This window comes from Cervus elaphus, chromosome 5, assembly GCF_910594005.1.
Source record: "Cervus elaphus chromosome 5, mCerEla1.1, whole genome shotgun sequence".
In the NCBI taxonomy this organism is placed as follows: Eukaryota; Metazoa; Chordata; class Mammalia; order Artiodactyla; family Cervidae; genus Cervus; species Cervus elaphus.
Genome location: NC_057819.1, coordinates 132,560,112 through 132,578,827, shown reverse-complemented (window position 1 = coordinate 132,578,827; position 18,716 = coordinate 132,560,112). Strand labels below are relative to the sequence as shown.

Here is an 18,716-nt window from a genome sequence, read left to right as displayed (position 1 = left end):
GAGGAGGAAATGGCAACCCACTCCAGTATTCTTGCCTGAGAAATCCCATGGATGGAGGAGCCTGGTGGGCTACAGCATATGGGGTCACGAAGAATTGGACACGACTTAGCGACTAAACAGCAATTACCCTGGAAGCTGGAAATATCAGTCTCTAGGGACAAATTCAAGGAGGACTCGCAGTGAGACGAGTGTATTTTGATAAAGGCCGTGCAATTTTCTGGTTCCTGTCCTAGGAGCCGATAAACGAGATCGGGAAAACACTTGCATCTTCTGAATTAGGGCGTATGTTTCTGGAAGCCTCTTGTGCTCTGTAAATTTAAGATGAATGATTGTGCTCCTTTAAGATGAAAGCGGTTGTAAAATTTTCTCGGGTCCATGAACCCACTGAGAGATGATGATCACTGTGGATCCTCTCCCTGGAAAATTATGCATGTGATACACAAGGAACACTCTCCCTCATTTCCGAGGGTTCAGCCCATTTCACTGCGGACTGCAGGTTAATGCAGCAGATACAATCAGTTGCTGCTCTGATAGCCACGCTTTGTCACCGCCCTTCCTTCTTCCTGTAAGAAGCCCCGTTCTGCTCAGGTATGTCACCTCCTCTGTGTGACTTGAGGGCTTGAGGGGTGGCCCCGACCCCAGCCCCGGGTGGAGGCAATGGAGAGGATGGTTGCTCTAAGCCAATCACGATGGTCCTGTTTCTTTTGCCAGAGATTGGTTCTGGCACACTTATGTGATGCTTTGTTGGCAAATGAGACAGAAGTGTCATTCTGCTGGGGAGCTTTGGGCAAAATTTCAGCACTCTTAAACTGAGAAGCATTTGGTAGTGTGCAGAAAGCTGTCTTGACACTCTTTTAGAGGCATTACAGGATGGAGCAAATGTAGGGGTGTATGCATGTCCATCTAGTCAAGGCTATGGTTTTTCCAGTGCTCATGTATGGATGTGAGAGTTGGACTATAAAGAAAGCTGAGCACCGAAGAATTGATGCTTTTGAACTGTGGTGTTGGAGAAGACTCTTGAGAGTCCCTTGGACTGCAAGGAGATCCAACCAGTCCATCTTAGAGGAGATCAGTCCTGAATATTTATTGGAAGGACTGATGCTGAAGCTGAAACTCCAATACTTTGGCCACCTGATGTGAAGAACTGACTCATTGGAAAAGCCCCTGATGCTGGGAAAGATTGAAGGCAGGAGGAGAAGGGGATGGCAGAGGATGAGATGGTTGGATGGCATCACCAACTCGATGGACATAAGTGTGAGTAAACTCTGGGAGTTGGTGATGCACAGGGAGGCCTGGCGTGCTGCAGTCCATGGGGTCGCAAAGAGTCGGACATGACTGAGTGACTGAACTGAAGTGAACTGACGCATGTTTATATTTGTGTGTATGCGCTTAGTCGTGTCCGACTCTTTGCAATCCCATGGACTATAGCCTGCCAGGCTCCTCCATTCATGGGATTTCCCAGGTAAGAATACTGGAGTAGGTTGCCATTTCATCCTCTGGGGATCTTCCTGACCCAGGGATTGAACCCACATCTCCTGCATGTCTGTATATGTGCACATGTGTCCTGCCTCGGATGGGCTGACTGATGACGGGCCAAGAAGAAACGACGCTTAAGTCACGATGACCGTGCTGACATTGACCCCGCCGCCCGACACTGAAAGGAAACAGGTCTGCGTGTAGAAGCTCCAGGGATGGAGCAGGATCGAGGCGTGGATGGAGAAGCAGGTGGTCTTTCTCGTGCTGAGGCCACACCTGAGCCTTTCCCGACTCTTTTGTGACCCCATGGACTGTCGCCCCCCCCCCCCCCCCCCCCAGGCTCCTCTGTCCATGGGATTTCCCAGGCTGGAGTGGGTTGCCATTTCTTTCTCCAGAGGATCTTTCCGACCCGGAGATCTAACCCACATCTCTCCCATCTTCTGCATGGGCAGGCGAATTCTTTACCACTGAGCCACCAGGGAAGCCTTGATCAGGCCACCCCACCGTTCAGCCTCGTGGCTGCTTTGGAACAATGAGGCCTGTGATGAAACCAGTGGATCCCTCGTCACACACTCGTTGCCGAACGTGCTGGGACACAGATCTGTGCCTTGGCCTGCCGCCGTGTGGTGCGGGGCACCCCACCGGCGGGCTCGGCGCTCTCCCGTCCGTGGACGCACTGGTGCGCTTCCAGAGGCCTTCAGGGCAGAGAAGGCCCAGCTGTACTTGGATTAAGCGAGCATGCAGTCCAGGAAGCTGCCGCTCTCCCCTCCGTCTCTGGGTTCCAGCGTTCTGTTAATCATTGACTTCCCGGGGAGCTGGCTGAGACCCTTGCAGGTGCTGGAGGACCGACTCCCTCTCTGCCGTTGCTCGGTGGGGAACCCCCAGAGGCAATGGTTGGGTCGTTGGTCAGAGGGAGCCTGAATCCCGGGCACAAGCATAGCCTCCCTGCCTGCCACCTGAGCTGCCCGGCCCTGGGGCCCTGGGTGCCAGGTCGGGGGACGGAGAGAGGAGGCTGGCTGACGTCCACAGGTGATTCATGCATTCTTCCGAGAGCACCTCAGGCGCCCAGATCTGCTGACTCACGTGGCCCCGGGGGCAGGCCGATCGCCCCACGACCTCCGCTGTTGCTCAGCGCTCCTGGGCTTCAGCCCACATTTCTGCTACATCCTGACTCTGAGCTCAGAGCTTGAAATAGAGGCTTGTGCTGGAGAGCCTTGTTTATCAGCGTGATCTCAGTCGGTAGGAGGGCCCAGGAGATGAGGCAGGACAGAGGGGCAGCGACCGCGGATGGAGACAGCTGGTGCTTCAACCGTCCCCTAAGAGCCCCGCCGGCGGATCTGAGAGCCGGGCGCCCGGGTACCGCGGGGCTTCATCGCGCCTGCGCAGCCCGGTCGGCCGGTCACAGGTGGCCCCACGTGCTTCAGCCCCCGGGTCCGTCCAGTGTCAGAACTCAGCGCAGGAACCCCGAGATAGCAGGGGGCGCTCGGGGCAGCCAGAGAGGAGGCGCTTTGGCTCCCTCCGTTTGGAAGCTGCTCAGAACCTGTGCTGAGTTAGAAAAGCCACATCCGGGAAGCAGGCTGCAGGGGGTGCCGTGGAGAGAGAGCCGGAGCCGGGTACAAGCTGTCCCGTGCACACACCCCACTCCGGGTGGTCAAGCAGGAGAATCCAGGCTGGGGCAGAGTACACCTCGCTGCCCTCTTGATCTCACTGCGCAGCCTTGCGTTTGCCCCGGCCGTTCTAAAGTTCAGTCCTGAGGCGTCAGGCGGCCCGCAGCCCGGCTACCACGGAGCTGGGGAAATGCCCTCAGCCCTGAGGACAGAGGCTGGGAGGGGTTTTGAGCTGAGCTGTGTGTTAAACGTACGTGTCTCCATGTTTCCTCCTGGGTCAGATCAAGCTTGTGCTTGCACCTGGATTCAGCTCACTGCAAACAGGCGGTCAGGTTAATGCACAGAAGGGAGGGTGGTGTGTGGTCGGTGATCACAGCTTCTGCAAGGATGTCCGCCCCAGGTTGCCTTCTGCTAGGAAAGGGACGACTCCAGTAGTTATATCCAAAGCTGTGTTTCTCTTTTTATAAAATAATTTAATTAAATTCTTACATTCGTCTTATTTTTTATACATATCTAGGAATTTAATTTTGATATACTATTACCTATTCACATCCTATATTCAAATGTCATCAATTTTTGTAATAATGTCCTTTACATTTTTTTTTTAATTGGAGTACGATGGCTTTACAGTTTTGCGTGAGTTTCTGCACTACAATGAAGCGAATCCGCGATGTGTACACGTGTCCCCTCCATCTTGGGCCTCCCTCCCCCACCATCCCACCCCCAGGTCATCCCAGAGCACCGACCTGAGATCCCTATTATTATTAGCTCTCTATTTTACACACGGTGTGTATATATGGCAGCGCTACAAAAAGTCTTGTTTAACAATCAATGGCCTGTGTATTCAGAGCGGTATTAAGTATAACAGAACTCCAGTGTCACTGTCGGATGTGAGCAGTTTCTCACAGCCGTCTGTGACAGCTTTTGACTGATGCTGAGCGCATTTGGGGAACTAAGCCCAGGAAATATGCTTTTGCTTTCTATAGAGTGTCTTTGGCTGCACAGTTAGTGGTATTTGCTCTCTTCCCCAGCACAGAAGGGTTTCGAGAGTAACCCGATATTCCCAAGTTGACAGTTTTCTTACTTGTTTGTAAAATTTAAGAAAAAAAAGTCATTTAAAAGAATCATTCAGGTTCAGCGGCTAAGACTCCAGGCTTCCAGTGCAGGGGCCCAGGTTCCGTCCCCTGTCAGGGAAGTGGATCCCATGTGCTGCAATTGAGACTTGGTGCAGCCAAATAAATAGGAAAAAAGACGTAGAATTGCTAGATCGCACTGTAACTCTCTTTCCAAGTTTTAATGAGGCAGCTTGCTTTTGTGGAGTGGCTATGAGATTCAAATGCACGTAAAGGACAGCGCCTGACATTGGCCTCAGAAGATGTTCAGTCTATCAGCTGTGTAGTCTGTAAGCTAGCCTGACCACAGGACTTTTCAGCAAAGGAATCGAGTCCAGAAAAGTCAAGCAACTTCTGTCTCTAAGTTTTCAGTTAGCGGCAGACTCAGAAAAAGAGCCGATGTTCTGACACCATCCGAACTCCGGATACCACCTTGCACCACTTCTTTCTGGTCCTTTAAAGACTGTCCTTTAACTTGCTGTGAACAGTTTGCTGGCTTTTATGGCATTTGATTTTATCCTTCATTTTTAAAACTAGTTTTCTGAATAGGTCACATGTTTACATGGGTCAAATTGAAAAGCATACAAAGGTTTACAGTTAATTGTCTTTCCTACTTTGTCCTCTGGTATCCTGTTTTTACTATTACTATTTTCCAATGTATTTTTCCAAAGACGTTACACATGGATGAGCAAACCTGTTTATACATTTCTTGCCATTTTAAGATACAAAGTAGCATATAGTCTTTCGCATCTAGAGTTTTTTGTTTAATGTATTAAGATATTTCTATATTAATGTATTAAAAATTCCACATTCCCTTTTCAACTACACAGAATTTCATTGTTCAAACACCCTACACTTTACTGAGTCCAGCCTTGGTGTTGTGCCTTTGATGTGACAGATAGTGTAGTGTTGAGTAAACTTGTACATCCATCATTTTTCATAAAAGGGAGCTACCTCTGCAGGATATGGGTCTAGTGATGGAATAGCTAGGACAAAGGGGACATGCATTTGTAAGATAGATTTTTGTTGAACTACCCACAATAGGGCTTATACCAATTTACTCTTTTACCATCATCTTAGGGAATTTTCAATTACAAGGAGAAATTACAATACCATACTAGGCTCTACTTCATTTATCTAGTGATAGTTGTCTATTTGAGGGGTTGATAGGAGTCAAGGCAAAATCAGAGATCAGGAACAGGTCAAGGACATTCAATTTTGCTGCTTCTATTCAACCATGTATTGCCAGGGCATTTAGGCAAGAACATGAAATAAAACCCATCCACACTGGAAAGGAAGAAGTAAAAATATCACTATCATATAGAAAATCCCAAGGAATCCACTAAAAAACTATTAGAACTGATAAGCAAGATCAGCAAAGTTGCAAGATACGAATTCAGTACACAAAAATCAATTGTATTATTATGCACTAGCAGTGAACAATTTGAAAATGAAACTAAGAAAAACAATTCCATTTATAATAACATTAAAATGATATAATAATTGGGAATAAAGTTAATAAAGTAAGTACAAGTCAAACTCTGAAAGTTACATTGTCAAGAGAAATTAAAGAAGACCTAAAAAAGTATTAATGGAAAGATGAACATACAGAGTATTGTCAAGAAGACAATACCCCCAAATTAATCTGCAGGTTCAATGCAATCCCATCAGAATTCCTGCCCGCTTCTTTACAGAAATTGACAAACTGATCCTCAAATTTATATGACAATGCAAGAGACTCACAATAGCTATACAACCTTGAATAAGAGGAACAGACTTTGAGGAATCACACTTCCTGATTTCAAAACTTACTGCAAAACTACAGTAATCAAGACAGTGTAATATTGGTATAAGGATAAACATAGATCCATGGAATCAAACTGAGAGCCCAGAAATAAATTCTCATTACAGTCAGTTTATTTTCAACAAGGGTCCCAATACAATTCAATAAGAAAAGAGTAGTTTTTTCAGCAAATAGCTCTCAGAAAATTGGATTGTAGTTGTTCAATAGTTAAGTCCTGTCCGACTCTTTGGGACCCCATGAACTGCTGCACACCAGGCTTCCCTGTCCTTCACCATCTCCCAGAGTTTGCTCGTTTGACTCATGTCCATTGAATCAGTGATGCCATTTGACCATCTCATCCTCTGTCATCCCCTTCTCCTCCTGCCTTCAATCTTTCCCAGCATCAGGGTCTTTTCCAGTGAGTCAGCTCTTCGCATCAGGTAGCCAGAGTATTAGAGCATCAGCTTCAGCATCAGTCCTTTCAATGAATATTCAGAGTTGATTTCCTTTAGGATGAACTGGTTTTATCTCCTTTCCACATGCAAAAGAGTGAATTTAAGCCCTACCTTACACCACGTACAAAAATTGCTTCCAAGTGAATCAAAGGCCTAAATGTAAAAACTAAAACTGTAAAGCCGTTAGAATAACACATAGCTATAAATCTTCATGACCTTGAATTAGGCAGTGTTATCTTAGATATGACAACAAACCCACAAGCAACTATGAAAAGGAGCTTCATCAAAATTAAAAGCTTTTCTATGGCAAAAGACACCATCAAGAAAGTAAAAAGATAACCCATGGAATGAGAGAAAATATTTATAAAACTATATATCTGACTAGAGACTTGTTCTCGAAAGAACTTTTACAGCTTAATAATAAAAAGACAAATAACCCAATTAAAAAAACAATAAAGAATTTGAACAGACATTTCTCCAAGAGGATATATAAATGGTCAATAAAAACATGAATTATGCTCTACGTTATTGTCAGAGAAATGCAAACCACGTTGAGATACCGCTTCATATCCACTAAGATGCTGCTGCTGCTGCTGCTGCTAAGTCGCTTCAGTCGTGTCCGACTCTGTGCGACCCCATAGATGGCAGCCCACCAGGCTCCCCTGTTCCTGGGATTCTCCAGGCAAGAACACTGGAGTGGGTTGTCATTTCCTTCTCCAATGCATGAAAGTGAAAAGTGAAAGTGAAGGCACTCAGTCGTGTCCGACTCTTCTCGACCCCATGGACTGCAGCCCACCAGGCTCCTCCGTCCATGGGATTTTCCAGGCAAGAGTACTAGAGTGGGGTGCCATTGCCTTCTCCCCACTAAGATAACTATTATCAAAAACATAGAAAATCAGTGTTGGCAAGGAATGCAGGAAAATTGGAACATTCGTTCATTGCTAATGAAAATGTAAAATGGTTTAGCTGCTTGGCAGTTTCAAAGTTTGAAAATTAGGCACTTTCAAATAAAAGATTAAAGGTTAGAGTAATTTCACTGCTGGGTGTACATATACTCAAGAAAGTTGAAAATTTACATCTGCACACAGCCATGTTCACGAATGTCCATAGGCAGCAGTATTCATAACAGCTAAAAAGTGGGAAAATCTAAATGTCAACTGATGGATGAATAACTAAAACGTGGCATGTCTGTATGATAAAATATGATTAGGTAACAGAAAGGAAGAATATGCTACAGTGTGGATGAGCCTTTAAAACGATACTTCACTGAGAACATTTCATTTACATGAAGCGTCAAGAATAGGCTAATCTACAGATAGGATGTAGCTTAGTGGTTACCCCTCATGGCTCAGTAGTAAAGAAGCCGCCTGCCAATGCAAGATGTGGGTTTGATCCCTGGGTCAGGAAGATCCCTGGGAGAAGGAAATATCAATCGACTCCAATATTCTTGCCTGGAGAATCCCATGGACAGAGGAGCCTGGAAGGCTACAGTCCATGGGGTCGCGAAGAGTCGGACATGACTGAGCAACTAAACATCAACCACACGACCAGACGGAGGAAAATGAAGAGTGACTGCTAAGAGGCGTGATGTTTCTTTTGTCGGTGATGAACATCTTGTAGAGTTGATTGTGGTGACGGTTGTACAGTTCTGATATGCAAAAAGCCGTTGAATTATGCATTTTAAATAAGGAACTATGGTATGTGAACTATATATCACTAAAACTGCTGTAATAAAAATCAAAGAGTAAAGGTAATGTCCGGATCTACTGGAGACCTTGAGGTTTGCAGCTCTGGAGGTGAAGAATGTCAGCTCTTGAGTAACAAACTTTCCAAAATTCACTGAAGAGTAAAACATATCATGTACTCACATGCGACCTTGGGGACCCATGGACAGTTTTTGAGCTGGGAACCACTTTTGACTCTTTTGTTGCCAAGTGTTGTGATGAGCAGCTTTGGAATGGAAGAGTTTCTAAGAAAGAAAAAGAGTTTAGGCCGCACCTACCTACTTTGCAATGCTACGTAATTGAGCTGCTTGTTGGAATTTTCTTTTATGTTTCTCATAGAGTATTAGCTACTTCCTCAGGAGCTCATGTTCTGCAAGCCTCCTTGGTAAAATTTCATTTGAAACTACAGAAACTTCTCTGCTGACTGACCGTGGCTGCTTCTAATGTTTCTTGGCCTCATATTTCCTGGACCCCATGGGAAATCTTGGCAGAACACCCTGTTATATGTCAATACTTCCCCTCACAGTGAATTTATTTCTGTTGTCACTCTTTACATCCTTTCTTCTCGTCTTGGAGAGGGACCCTCCACGCCTTTCTCTGAGTCTAACCTCTCTCCTCTGTGCTGTTGATCCCATCACATCCACGGGGATCGCACCCCACCATTGCTGGTTGTTCCTCTGGTCTCTGTCCCCCACTGACTTCTTTTCTTGGTTGGACTGTTGCCCAAATTTCCCATCATTTTTTAGAAAGTAGTAACAAATGTACCAAAAAACCCCCAAAGTTTCCTTAGATCCTGGTTAGTTTCATAATATACTGTGTTCTTTTTTTACCCCCATAGTAACTTTTTTTTTTTTTGGAAAAACGGTGTCTTTTCATAATTTTATTAATGTGTATTTTAATAAAGAACCTGAGGTTTTAAACTTAAGAGCCCTGTGCTAAAATTAGGTCTAGAACATATCATTCCTAGAACAATTCTGAGTGGGAATCAAGGTAAATTGGACGTGGTCAAGCAGAAATGGCAAGAGTGAACATGGGCATCTTAGGACTCAACATTTATTTTATTTTGAATATTAAGGTTTCCAGCTGATTTAAGAGGCTCAGTGACTGTGAGTTTAGTTTAGCCTGAGACTGGTGAATCCTCTGACAGGAAGTAAGAAGCATGAGGTTGAGATTACTGTCAGGATGCGGGGATCAAGGAATTCGCTGGTGGAGTGGGAGCCCCCTTCTGTGATATCGGGAGGAGCCATCACCACACACGCGCGTGTGCATGTGCGCGCACACACACACACACACACACACACACACACACACACAAAGTATCCCTAAGACACAGCGTTATGCAAACAGGAGCCACAGTCACAACTCTGAAGTAGTCACTAACATAGCCTCCTGTCGTTCAATCACTGAGTCGTGTCCGACTCTTTGCAACCTCATGGACTGTAGCACACCAGGTTTCCCTGTCCCTCACCATCTTCCAGAGCTTCCTCAAACTCATGTCTGTTCAGTCAGTTGATGCTAAGCAACCATTTCATCCTCTGTCTCCCCCTTCTTCTCCTGCTATTATATGCAATTGAAATCAATCCAATACAGACTTGCGACTTCAAGAAAATCTTATAAAATTAGTATTTCCGGGTATATCCTTATAAATCATCTCCCCGAATTTTTGGTCAGCCATTAAAACCAATTTGGAAAAATTGTATAGTTAGCTGTGTACAAGACATCATGGGGCAAAATTTAAATTTATATCTTTCTCTCCCATTTCTGAGCACATAACTTCCCTGATGGCTCAGTAAATTGTTCCAGGCAGTCACCTTGAAACACGTAAATCAGTTCTTCTCTAAGACTAGTAACAAAAAAGAAAAAAACAGTACAGCTGACCCCTAAATAAAGGGTTTCCCAGGTGGCGCTAGCAGTAAGAACCCAATGCAGGAGACAAAGATGTGGGTTCGATCCCTGGGTCGGGAAGATCCCCTGGAGAAGGAAATGGCAATCCACCCCAGTATTCTTGCCTGGGAAATCCCATGGACAGAGGAGCCTTGCAGGCCACAGTCCATGGGGTCGCAAGGAGTCAGACACGGCTGAGCCCACGCAGACTGATAGGCAGGTGGATCATTCTGTGGGCGCAACAGGGAATTTTTAAAAATTAATCAATCGCCCTGTGCTGGGTCTTTGTTGCCGCTTGAGGACTTTCTCTTGGTGTGGCCTTCGGGGGCTGCTCTCCAGCTGCAGTGCGCGGGCCTCCCACTGCAGTGACTTCCCTTGTTGCAGAGCACGCGCTCTAGGCCCATGGGCTCAGGAGAGATGGTACAGCGGCTTAGTGGCTCCGCAGCATGGGGGCATCTTCCCGGGCTAGTGGTTCAACCCACATCCCTTGCCTTGGCAGGCTGGTTCCTAACCACGGGACCACCAGGGAAGCCCACCAGGGGGTTTGTGTACAGTTGGCCCTTGAACAACACAGGGATTGGACACCGACCCCCATCCCCACCTGCCCCCTCCACATAGTCAGAAATCTGCAGACTGCTGTCTCTGCCTCAAAAACAAAGGGACTGGTAAATGAAGGAATTGATAAATGACTAACCCGGGGCAGGAAGTGCAAACAGTTTGGACAAAATCAAAACTCAAACCCTAGTTCTTTTGATTCCATGTATTGTGAACTCTGAGTACAAGCTTTCCCCCACAATTAAAGAAATATAAAATGAAAATACAGACACCGTACTTATTGGGAAAAAAATCCGCTTATAGATGGATCTGTGGAGTTCAAACCAGTGTTATTTAGGGGTCCATGTGCGGGCACGCTAAGTCATGTCCGACTCTTTGTGACCCCATGGACTGTGGCCTTCCAGGCTCCTCTGTCCACAGGATTCTCCAGGCAAGAATACTGGAGTGGGTTGCCATTTCCTTCTCCAGGGGAATCTTCCTGACCCAGGGATCGAACCCACGTCTATGTCTCCTGCATTGGGTTCTTACTGCTAGCGCCACCTGGGAAATCCTTTATTTAGGGGTCAGCTGTACTGTCTTTTTCTTTTTTGTTATTAGTCTTAGAGAAAACCTGATATACGTGTTTCAAGGTGACTGCCTAGAACAATTTCTAGACATGTTACCAAGACTAGAGAGCTCCTCTTCTTTGACACCTTGAGTTTTGGCCCCGCCCGAAGCAATATTTGTTAATACCGATGAGATAAGGGCCTGAGTCCATCTGTAGAACTGTGGAATTTTCCCTCAAGGCTTCCAGGAGGATCTGAAATAGCAATGAAACATGAGTAGATGTGCATAAAAACTAGTTGTTTGCTTTCTCTTTTCAGAAAACCTCACATTTAAATCTTGTGGTTTTCTTGAAGCTATGTCATATTCTTTATTTTTTAATCAACCATCCCGAACCTCTAATCAGAAAAATATCACCAGTGGGAGATGCACTAAGCCAGCTAAGTATGCCGCAGAACAGAAGGTGTCCTGCCAGGCTGTGGTTTGTAAAATGTAACTCAGAGACGTCCAGCCTCCCTGGAGAGGAAGGTGAGAGATATTGCGGAAGCAGCCGTGGGCCAGAGGACCTTCCTGAGTTTGTTCAGGCTGGAGGGCTGGAGTGTCAAGCTGCGGAATCTTGCTGTATTTTCCGAGATTGTTTTGGCCCAGGCTTCTTTACCCTCTTGTTTCTTGCTGGCACAGGACGTGAAGAATTTCAGAATGTGCCACAGGCCTGGAGAAAGGGTGTATTTCTTCCTTGGCATCAAGTTAGAAAGAAACGAAAGGAAGTCAGCATCATCTCCTTTGTTCCAGAGAAGGGCATGCCCCCCACTCCCCCAAGGACCATCTACAACTACCTGTTTCTTCCTGTTGGCTTTGAATTCCTTAACTTTGTTTTGCTCCCTCACATGGTCAAGTTAAGACCTTGTCGATGTTACTTGAAGCCCGGGATTAGCAGGCTCCAAGTTGCTCCTGCCGCACGCGATGCAGACACACAGGTTCCTCAGAAAGGCCCGCGGCAGAAGCAGTTGAGAAGGAAATAGAGTGAAAATGAGGTGGTGAAAGAAAGAAAGCAGAAAGGGAAAAATAAGAAATGCATTTATTAGACAGCATGGCGGCTTGGGTATAGCAGGAAGGACACTGGATTATGTCAGTAAATACTGAAAAGGTATTAGTGACATTCAGCATCCGTTTCTAGTACAGGCAAACCTTGTTTATTGGGCTTCGCTTTACTGTGCTTTGCAGATACTGCAAGTTTTACGAATTGAAGGTGTGTCGCAACCCTGAGTCAAGCAAGTCTGTTCTTGTTATTTAGTCGTGTCTGACTCTTTTGTGACCCCACGGAAAAGAGGTGTCAGGCTCCCTCCAGAGGCTCTGGGATAAAGAATCCACTCTTTGCCTCTTCTTTCTGTTCCTCTTTTTCAACTATTAAAAGAGAATTTTCTGTGATTCAGTAGCTATTCAAGAAAATCTTTCTATTTTGGAAAGTTTCAATCATAGTCAAAGATAGACATATAATGAACCACCATATATTCATCACTTAGCTTTGACAATTACCAGCTATTTGATCTATAGGAAACCCCACCCCACTCACATACTATTTTGAAGCTTATCTTGCGTGCTCAGTCGCTAAGTTGTGTCTGACTCTTTGTGACCCCATGGACTGTTGCCTGCCAGGCTCCTCTGTCCATGGAATTCTCCAGGCAAAAATACCGAGTGGGTTGCCATTCCCTTCTCCAGGGGACCCACGTCTCCTGCTTTGGCAGGTGAAATCTTAGCACCACCTAGGAAGTTTGTCTTAAGAGTCCTATTATTTCACTTGGAGACATTTCAGTATTTATCTCTAAAATACAAGTGAGATGTTTAAACCTAACCGGAATGAAGTATGCATTTTGAAAGGATGAGACACATCGCTACGTTTCTTTGGAAACGGCTGCCTTGTTTTTATTGTAAAGTGGTATTTTTCACACCCTATAACTGCACTTCCTTTTGATGAGACTCATGAATGAAGCAGTGTGTGAGTGAGGAAGGAGATGGGCACAGAGGTGGGGGTTCCCCGCCTAACCCCTGCCCCCACCCCTGCCTTCCCGGGGCCCCAGACCACAAGAGGGGTGGTGCTTGGCAGCCAAGTCCTGTTAGGTTCTTTCAAGAGCACAGAGTCAGCACCAAATGGTTAACTGACAAAGTGCATACTTCAGCTCCCCCAGGTCTGCAAAAAAAAAAGGCTCAGTCACGAGACTGAAGCTGTAAGGAAACTCTTCTGAGTCCTTCACGCTTCGAACGTAGGACCTTTTCTGAATGAGCGGACGGTGTTGCTCCGTCCACGCTGGTTCTCCTCCTGGGACACGTCCAGAGATTCTTGGTGTCCTTGGCTGGTTCTTCATTCAGTCCTCATTCTCTCGGATTGTTCTCGCCTTGGCTGCCTTCCCTTCTTTTTCCCTTCTTGTTTCCTCGCTGGTCTCATTCAGCTTTGCTTCTCCTCTCTTTGCCACGCCCAGGTCTTCACTTCCGCTCCCAGCGCGCGCCCCCAGCCGCTCTGAAGCACCGGGCGCCTGTTTGAAGCCTGCCGCGTGGCCTTCAGAGTATCCTCTGTTGTCGCTGCTCTTCAGTCGCTCAGTCGTGTCCGACTCTCTGTGACCCCGTGGACTGCAGCCTGCCAGGCTCCTCTGTCCTCCACTATCTCTCAGAGTTGCTGAAACTCATGACCATTGAGTCGGTGATGCCATCCAACCATCTCACCCTCTGTCACCTGCTTCTCCTCCTGCCTTCAATCTTTCCCAGCATCAGGGTCTTTTCCAACTAGTCATCTCTTTGCAATAGGTGGTCAACGTGTTGGAGGTTCAGCTTCAGCATCAGTCCTTCCAATGAATATTGAGAGTTTCCTTTAGGATGGACTGGTTTGATCTCCTTGCTATTGAAGTTTATCTCAAAAGTCTTCTCCAACACCACAATTCAAAAGCATCATGATGTTCTTCAGAGCTCAGCCTTCTTTATGGTCCAACTCTCACATCTGTATATGACTACTGGAAAAACACATAGCTTTGGTTATATGGACCTTTGTTGGCAAAGTGATGTCTCTGCTTTTTAATATGCTGTCTAGGTTGGTCATATCCACCCTCCCAAGGGGCAGGCATCTTTTAGTTTCTTCCTTAGCACATCTGAATTGGAGTTCCTCTGCCTTCTTCCACCTCCCACCCCAACTGGCCTGACTTTCCTCTTTTACTTAATTTTATCTAGATGGGGAAAAGCCAGGTTGCTCCTAGTATTACAACTACACCTTAGGTCCTGATCTTCTCCACCTCTTATCCAGCAGATGACCAGAACCCATAGTTTTGCTTCTGCAGAGCTTAAGCAGCTTATTTATGAGCCAAGAAGCTGTGGTCTCTGCCTCATTTCTTGGGTCTATTGCTTACTCTGTTCATGGGTAAGGAATGGAGTCCAGCTTTGAAGAGTTCACGTTCAAGTGGAAGAGATGGGTGAGCAGGTAGATTCAGTCAATCAGTGAGAGAAAGACCAGACAAACTGCCCATAGAGGGGACATTCTGGCTCATTCTTCTTTTAAAATATAAGGGAGACAAGAAACTTCTATTTAGTGAGCACCTGTTATGTGCTGGGCTTCTTCACATCAGTTGTACCAGCTGAATCTCTTGGTCGTTAGAGTCGGCATCTCCAGTTTGTAGGTATGGAAACTGAGTTTCAGAAGCATCCTCAGGGAGACTTCCTTGGTGGTCCAGTGGCAAAGACTCCAAGCTCCTAATGCAGAGGGCCCGGGTTCGATCCCTGGTCCGGGAACTAGACCCCACATGCCGCCCGCTAAGAGTTCGCTTGGTGCAACAAAGATCAAAAATCCCATGTACCCCCAACTAAGACCCCATGCAGCCAATTTAGTAAATAAAAGTAACAAATATTTAGGGAAAAAAAAAAAAAAGAAAGAAACATCCTCAAGGTCCCAGTGTTAAGTGGCCCAGCTCAGATTTAAAACAAAGTCTTACTTGTGCTCAAGGCTGTATCATTTCTACTCCATTCTGTGCTATTTACACTTCTATCTATAGACTGAGTCCCTTTGATCTTCACCTGAGACTCACAACATTGTTAATCAGCTATACTTTCATATAAAATAAAGAGCTTAAAAAATATTTTTTAAGAAGAATTTATTTACAGGGTAGCAGTGGAGAAACAGACATAGGGAATAGACTTATGGACATGGGGAGAGGGGAAGAGAGGGTGAGATGTGTGGAAAGAATAACATGGAAACTTACATTGCCATATATAAAATAGATAGCCAACGGGAATTTGCTGTATGAAAAAAATTATGGTTGATACACAATATTATATTAGCTTCAGATGTACATCATAGTGACTATTTTTAGAGTGTACTTCAACCCACTCCAGTATTCTTGCCTGGAGAATCCCATGGAGGGAGGAGCCTGGTGGGCTACCGTCTACCAGGTCGCAAAGAGTCAGATAGGACTGAGCGACTTCACTTTCACTTTTTCAAAGAAAAACATTGCAGGCCTCAGGACTAAAGTTCAAAACAGTTGAGAAAAGAACAGCAAATATTGTGTTCACAAATACAGATGCTGTGAAGCACTGCCCAAAACTGCTGTCTTAATGAAACATTTATGGGGGGGGTGGATAAGAACATTAATAATGCATAGATTCAGAGACGAATCCATCAGTGCGGAAGTAAATGATTCGGGATTATCAGCGAAGGTGTGAGAGCATAATAAACGAAGACGGTCGTGGACAGAGTGGACATGTTAAATGAAAATGGTAGACGTTCACAAAGTTGCATTCAGTTGTGTCCGAGCCGCCAGCACGTGGGAGCCGGCGGGTGTGGGCGGAGCTTCCTAAGGCGCCGCCGGGTCTGGGCAGATCGGGCGGGCGGGCGTGTGATGAGCGCGTTGATTTGAGCAGGTTGTGTTCCGTCCGTGGGAGGGCTGGGGCGCCGTGAGCACAAGGGCGGGTAAAGACAGGGTTTCAGGACCCGCATCTGCCTGCTTGAGAGAAAAACGGCCGCGTGTTCCCCGCGGGCTGTGCAGCCCTGCTTGTCTCCATCTTGCATAATTCCGGAGACGCTTGGCATCCTGGCGGAGCCTCGGGGGCGGGTGGGACGCAGTGATGCTGTCGGGGGACTTTCTGTGTCCCCTTTGTATCGCCGTCCTGGAGCTGGCTTTCTCCCCGCGCCCCCTTCGCTCTGCCCGGCTCCGTGAGTGGCTTTGCGCCCCATCATTGCGATTTAATGACATGCAGTGACACTTCTCCGCCGGTTTCAGCGCCAGCCACCCTTGGAGCTCAAGCCTCATACACAAGTATGAAGGTGAGGGCAGCCAAGGCCTTCGGGTTGCCAGTTCCTTGGCTGGAAATCCCATTCACGTTGGGAAACAGATTTTTAAAATAAATTTGGCTGGGTCAGTGATGGTAAACCCCCGCCACCAGGCGCCACCAAGGCCCCGCACTCCGGCCAAGCTGGCCTCACGGTTGCCCTCCTGTTGACCCCACGCCATCCTCTCGCTGTTGGGGTTGGCCCTGCGGCAGGATCTTGTTTTACGTCATAAGGCTGATGAGAGGAACCCTTTCTGCCCAGCTTCACCGAGTCTGTGTACCCCTGCATGCAGTATGGTCAGAGCTGGTGAACATTTCTGTGGCTTGGTAAATGTTTTCTCAGTATTGGCAAGATTTTTTTATTCCCTTTTTTTTTTTTTTTTTTAAAATTCTTTCCCAATGCCATTTTGCCTTGGGCTGCGATCATTAGGACCCAGCTTTGGTTTAAGATGAATTTTGCAAATATATGTGTGTAGTGGGACTACAATATTTTCTGAGAAGAGGGGCGTGGGCGGGCCACTGGCTGATGTAAGATGGGGCCGCATATGTTTGCTCCATCAGGCCAAGGCGATTTTTTTTACCCTCTGCAGACTGAACCAGTTCAGAGGACACAGCTGGTTGAGATCTGCAGAAACATACAGAATTCTGGTCTTCTGAGAAGGCTGGTTACCAGCATGTGACATAACCTGGAGCCTCTTTTCTGACCTAGCTTTCATTTCTGCTTTTGAATATGAAGTAAAAAGGCCATTTGTCACAGTCGGTCACTTCGCTTCATTATTCATTTTGCTCCCTCTGGTTAATTTTTTAAAAAGCACAATGTTAAATGCTAGAGTCAGGTTGGTTGGCAGCCTTGCGAAGGGGAACAGATTGCTTTGAAGTAAACACAGCTGGAAACGGACGGAGTATTGTGTCCCTTTCTTTTAAGCAATGAAAGAGGCCTTTATAGAAAGGCGGCCGAGTGCTGGGCTCTCCAGGGTCACTTTGTCGGTGTTTCCCTCCCAGCCTGGCTGATGATTAGCGTCACACCTTGGTCGTCCAAACGGACGCATGTCCCCCTCGCTTGCTGAAGTCGGGGCTTCTCGGAAGCAATGAGCTTGCAGAGGTCTAGGGCGATGGGAGCTGGAGGAGGGTGGAGCCTCTGCAGCTCTGCTTCTCTCGCGCCTGTGGTCTGGGGAGCTGAGTGAAAATGCCTGCTCTGGGGTTTTCTGCGGCTCCTGCTTTTTGCAGCCTTGAAAACCGCATCAGAGTCGTGTCTTACTGGATTGCTCTTCCAGCGATGGGCAGGTAAGTGAATTAAGGAGTGTTGGTGTGTGCCTTTGTGATCTTTCTTTTCTTTGGTCTGCTTTTAAAACATGAAGGCAGGGTGTTTTCTGATGGTGTAATTCAACCAGGTTTTGTGTCTCCTGGAATGCATTTTCTTGTTTTTGTCAGAGGAGAACCTGGGGTGGGGGTGGGGGGTGGTCTTCTTTCCCTATGGCTAGAAGACTTCATTGTTGTTTTGGCCATCTCTTTCTTTGGTCTCTGCACCAGAAATGGTTTCTTTGTTTGTTTGTTTTTTCCTCTTTCTTTTGCTGTTTCTTCATATGGTGATTTGGTGGGTTTTAGTTTGAGTCAATTGCTGTTAAGGAACTCACTAATCATTCATTGCTGTGATGTAATAATTCATTGGTATGTTGAAGTTTTCCAAAGGTGTTTTTCTCCATAAATAGTTACCTTTCTTGACGTCTGTCTAGTAAGAGCTGTGTTAGAAACGAAGAGGAGAGGTGTAGGAACTGAGTTAGGAATGAAGAGGAGAGAACTGTTGCTTGCTCAAAAGACATCTGGAGAGGCTTTTTCACAGGCAAGATATACTTTAGTTTCATTTTGTTTTGTTTTATCTGGGAGAACTATAGGGCTGTATCAGTTGGGATTGGTCACCTGTATTGGAATCTGTATGTGGTGATCCAGACAAGTCACATTTGTTCACTCCTCCCTAGAGTATCTCGAGTAAAATAGCCTTCGCCCTGTATTTAACTGCGGCCCATGGATGGGAATTGTTGGAATCAGGCCATTTATCTGTTTGGATTCTCACAATCAGATCCAGCATTTAGCATCCTTCTGGTACACAGTGCAGCTCTGTGTATTGTCAGGAACTAACTCAGTGACGTGTACTCAATGGCCATAGGAGCTCCAGGAATAGGAAAGCAAATGGTGAGGTTAGAATTCTTAAAAAACGCGTAGGGAAATCTAAATGAGGAGAGAATTGAGACGACCTGTTGCAATGAAGGTGGCTC

The 18,716-nt window shown here is 46.2% G+C and overlaps 1 protein-coding gene across 3 annotated transcripts in view; it reads left to right on the top strand.

Annotated features, from left to right (window-relative positions):
• The window catches only part of MAP2K6 (mitogen-activated protein kinase kinase 6), a 106,024-nt gene that overhangs the window by 50,578 nt on the left and 36,730 nt on the right, over window positions 1-18,716 (top strand). The window contains exons 1-2 of one of the 3 annotated variants that reach the window (XM_043905687.1): window positions 17,199-17,203; window positions 17,390-17,393. The exons of 1 other annotated variant lie outside the window; for it this stretch is intronic. The gene's annotated coding sequence lies outside the window, so the exon portion shown is untranslated. Of the gene's footprint in view, window positions 1-17,198; window positions 17,204-17,389; window positions 17,394-17,554; window positions 17,728-18,716 lie in introns of those variants that run through there. One more of the 3 variants, XM_043905686.1, reaches the window with a different exon arrangement.